The sequence below is a fragment of the Micromys minutus genome, assembly GCF_963924665.1.
Source record: "Micromys minutus genome assembly, chromosome: 14".
Taxonomy (NCBI): Eukaryota; Metazoa; Chordata; class Mammalia; order Rodentia; family Muridae; genus Micromys; species Micromys minutus.
The window spans coordinates 34,035,148-34,040,357 of NC_137983.1; positions in this window are offsets into that span (position 1 = coordinate 34,035,148).

Genomic DNA, 5,210 nt, shown 5'->3' on the forward strand with positions numbered 1-5,210 from the left:
CTGCAATTCCAGTGAGGAGCGAGCTGAGACAGGAATTATAAAAGTTAAATCCTAGCTTGGGTTATACAGCAAAACTTTAAAAAAGGAAGAAAAGAAGGAAGGAAGGAAGGAGGGGAGGAAGGAAAAAAGAAAAGGAGAAAGGAAAGAAGTCAGCCAGCTTGGGTATTTCATGTCTATGCAAATGTTATTCAGAAAGTTGAGTTATAATTCCCTTTTTTATCTTTTCTTTTGGGGTGGGGAGGTGAGACATGTTTGTAAAGGAGCACACCACCACTGTCAGGCTTCTTAGTGTGTTTTCTAACAAAGCTTTATGTTGGGTTTCTTTCCTTTCTCTGAATCTCTAATGTAAGTAGTCCAACAATCCAACAGTCTCTGAATGTTTCACACCAACCAACATCAACATTCAGCCTCACTGAATCCCGTAAGTCCTGTGTACAAAGCTGCAAATGCCACATTGCTTCTAACCCCTTCCTTTGTCCAGCTGACCTGCTCTCAGGGACAAAGAGTTCATCTTCCTATATCATCACATTAATCATGTCCATAAGAATCACTCATCAGGGACACAAAAACCAACTCATTCTATTTGGCAATCTAGAAGTAAGTGTTTCATGGCTACCCATCAGCTAAAGTCACCCAGAAAATAATTCCCAAATGGGACAAGTGTCAAAAAGTGTGGCACCCATATGCAATGTGGGAGGAGTCACAGCCATCTAGCAGACATGTGACACACTGAGACGGAATAGCGTATCTCTTAAAATACTCTAGGGGATAACTGTAACCAGACAGGGGATCACTAGTCATAAATGCTAGCCTCATTAAGATTCACAGTGATGATGGCCCAAGTTTATACAGCAAAGAAACTCTATAAGGCACCAGATCCCAGAGTCCTTTGCAATGTTTTCCATCCAGGCTTTACAATTGAGCTCAGGAAGAGTTCAAGCAGTAGACCTCAACCTGTGGGTCCAGATAATGTGATTATGATTCATCACAGTGGCAAAACTACAGTTGGGATGAAGCAATAAAATAATTTGATGGTTGGGGGTCCTCTATAATATGAAGAAGTGTATTAAAAGGTCAGAGCCTTAGGAAGGCTGAAAAACAATGTGATAAAAGGAGGTGTGTGTTTGCCTCTCACAACAGGCGGAGTCATGGCAGGGGTGCATACTCATGCTGAAAAGTTTCCAAAGATAAACACGTGATAAGGACAGAGAGGTGCTAATTACCTTGATTAGATCACTGTTCACTCAGCGCATGTTAAAAATGCTAAAATATCACACCGTGCCCTAAGTATGAGCAATTATTTCACGCCAATCCCCTAAATTCTAAACATCTATAAAAATGTTCAACTTTCCAAATTAATGTTTTTTTCTTTTGGAAAAGACAATTATACTAGACAGTGAAAAAAATGTTCACCAGGAATGGAAGGGAAAACCAGGGATTTATTATTAGTGGGTTTTGAACATCAGTTTTATCAGGTGAAAAATGTTATGAAGGTAGGTGGCCACCGTGGTTATACAACATTATGAATATTTTTAGCATCACTGAACTGTTTTGTTAAAATAATAAGTGTTTCAATAATAAATGTTATCTCTATGTTTTAGCACAATAAAACAATTGGGGGGAGGGGGAAAACCCTGGAAACCGAAATGCTTCTGCATGGAAAATATTTTGGGAACTGTGGAGCTAGTGATTTAAATTCTTTGTATGTTTATTTTTCCTGCCCCCTCTTTCCAATGGCATTGTGTTCCAGGTCCAATGCTGATTATGTGGCCCGCAGTAAGAAAACCTCTTGGTATAACTTCCCCTCCCCCAGCCGTCTGATACAACAGTGCAAATTCAGTCTCCTCGGAACCAGACATCCTCTCTCACTGGAGGATTCCAGGCATCTCTGACCCAAGTGCCTTATCGCTGCAGAGCACTCTGCAGATGTTCTCCAAATAACCATCACGGGGCCAGGCTCAGCACATTACTAAAGCAACAAGTAACCCAGCAGGACACCCACTTGGCAAGGAAGACTCTCCCATGCCAGGGAAGAATCCAGAAAGAATTATAATGCTGGGACTTCTGAGAAAGGCGATTAAGTGGCCTGGTCAGAGAGTGACAGGCATCCTCAGGGCAGAGAACCTCCAAATAGCTCTTTGATGAGAGCTGTCTGGATGACTCAGGCAGGAATCTGGAGAGAGCAGGGTGGGGCACATAATTCACTCCCCAAAAACCAAAGCCAACTCCCCACCTTTCAGAGGTACAATCGGTCTCTGAGGAAATGCTTCAAGTTGAGAATGAAGCAGGAAAGGGGGAAGCCTAGGAATCAGAAAGACGGGATGACTTTGTATTTACCATTGATTTGAGCATTTTACAGTTACTGTCCACCCCCCCACCCACGCCTCCCCGGCAAGCACGTGACTCCAAGGCACCTATGTGGCCTGCTTGCCAATGCCTGCCCGAGCAAACTTGTCCATAGCTGCTGCCGTTGTCACTTCTTCCTCAGGATTTTGCACTGTTTCTCCTCCACATGTTCGGTTTAATTGCTGTGTAAAATGTCTTCTGTAAATTCATCCTAGAGGGTTCGCACTGACAGGAAAACTTACAGTGTGTTCAGGGAGGCGAGGGACCAGAGCAGTACCGTACTAATTGCTATGCATGGAGTGAATAGTCCTTCTGAGAAAAAGGCTTACTATTACATAGACCCACACAAAAACAAGTCAAGTATTTGGCAGCGTTGTTAGTCCAAACATACCTAGGCAAGGGTACCATCGCATTGCCTGGACATTAGTTAGAATGACAGAACCTCAGGTGTTCTAGACACCTACTGACTCCGGTTGTACTGGGGCAACTTCTCCATCCAACTGTCAAAACTACCACCTCGGTCTCTGCAGCATTTTCTTCTCTTTGTTGTCCATGATGTAATGATGGGGCTTAAATATAAAGGCATTTGGGACTCAATTAAACATGGCCAGAGACATCTCTGCAGGAACAACGGAAAATAAAAGCAGCTCCTTCGGTGAGGGCTGGCAGCCAGAAGGATGGGTAGTCTCTGTAGAACCATGGACACCAATAAAGCCATGAATCACCTGAGACCTGGCCAGGTCGATGGAAGGACTTGCAGGGTCCTCAGGGTGCTAAGACACCACTGGCTGAGAGGAGCCCCACCTGTGGACTGTTGTAATAGGGGGTTGGGGGTTACGTGGGGTCTCTATTAATAATGATACTCAGTCTAATCTCTCTTGTGGAGGGAGTGGGCATAGAACCCATGGCTTTATATATGCTGGGCCAGCACTGTGTGTGTGAGCCTCAGCCCTCGATACATTCTACAGTCAACATTTTCTATTTTCTTCCTCAGCCACTCACTCTAATCCCTTACCATCAAGAAACATGACAAATCCTGCAGGGAAACAGTGAGAACTGACACCCAGCATTTTTACCTATAGAGATGGCATTACCAGACTACCTGGTTGGCAAGTAGCTGAGCTGGGGACTGGACACTTCAGATTCTGGCTTTGCTTTGGCAATTCTAAGTAACGTTTTATGCAAGAAAACACTGAGGGTCCAATATATGTTCAAGAGACCCAGATTCTGAGCTGTCCTGTGAGGCTCTGACCTCTTTATCTAAACCAGTGGTTCTCAGTTGCTACCGCCCTTTAAGACAGATCCTCAGGTCATAGTGACCTGCCCCCATCATAAAATTCTTTCCATTGATGCTTCATAACTTTAATTTTGCTTCTGTATGAATTGTAATGTAAATACTTTTGGTGATGGAGGTTTGCCAAAGGAGTCTGGACCCACAGGGTGAGAACCGCTCATCCAATTCATCTCTCATCCTTCTCCCAGCTCCTCAGTAAAAACCTAAATGCTCGAGTCTAAGAATGTTTCTGGCATAGCGTTTATTTATTTACACGGTGTATGTACACGTTCACATGTATGTGCATATGGAAGCCAGAGCTTGATGCTGGGTTTCTTTTGGGATTGCTCCCTGCCTGGTTTTTTTGAGACAGGATTTCTCACTGAAGCTGGGTTTCCTCCATTCATCTAGGCTTATTGACCAATGAGATCCTCCCATCTTTGCCCCGCCCCACCAGGTCCTCCCACCCCCCCCTCCGTTCTGAGGTTACAAACACACATAGCCAAAGCCACCTTTCCCGTCATTCCTGGAGATCTGAATGTAGGTCCTTACACCTGCACGGCAACGACTTCACTGACTGGCCTGTCGCAGGCCCTCTGATATATTTTTAAATAAACAATTGGAGAATTAGCTGAACTCCATTAGAGAGAATGTGCACGTAGGCTTATATTTTTTCAAAACCTACCTTAATAAGGGTTCTTAAATGCTTTACTCCCCCTTTTAGCCCACCACCTGCCAGAGGTTGTGAAAAAGAAAGGTGAATAGAAAACTGGGGATTGTGGACCTGTTTAGAAATAATCTTTGGAGCTATTTCAATCTTCATTGTTATTGACTTCTCATCTCGGCTCCGCCCCGCAGTTACCTGGCAACAGCCAGGTATGCCTGAAGCAATATAAAAGGGGCTTCTTGCCTCCTCCTTGCCCTCTTGCTCCTTACCCTCTTTCTCCCCCCACCTCATTCTACTCCCTATCTCTCCACTTACTCATGTCTGGCCTCTACTCCTCTATTCTCCCTCTCTCTCTCTCCCTCCCTCCCTCCCTTCATCCCTTTCTCTCCCTCCCTCCCTTTCCCCCACTCTGCCTTTCTCTCAACACTTCCCTCCCCATGCCCTGAATAAACTCTATTCCATACTAAACCATCCTGTGGCTGGTACCTCAGGAAGAAGTGTTACCTCAGCATGGTCCCGCAGAGGCACCCTCTTCCCCCACACCATACCACGCCCCCACGAAACATATTCATCTTCTTCTCTTTCTTCTTACAAAACACAACAATTGTCAGCAGTCCAGTCCACCAGCAAAAGACCAACTGGAATCATCAGCGAACATCGGCAGCCCAGTTCACGTGGTAATCACCACTCACAAACCACAAAACACGACGGCAGCTCCAGCCAGAAGAAACCTTGAGACCATTTCTGCTCGGTGTGAGGATCCTGAGACAGCATTTGTGCAGAGGCTTCCTCACAGCCTGGCTAAGACTTAGAGCTGCTGCGTAGACGAGACCTGCCTTCCAGCACTCTTTTTGATCATGTTGCAGCTACATCAGAGCGTTTCCTCCTGCACTGTCTTCTCTTTCTCCTGCACATAGACTTCCA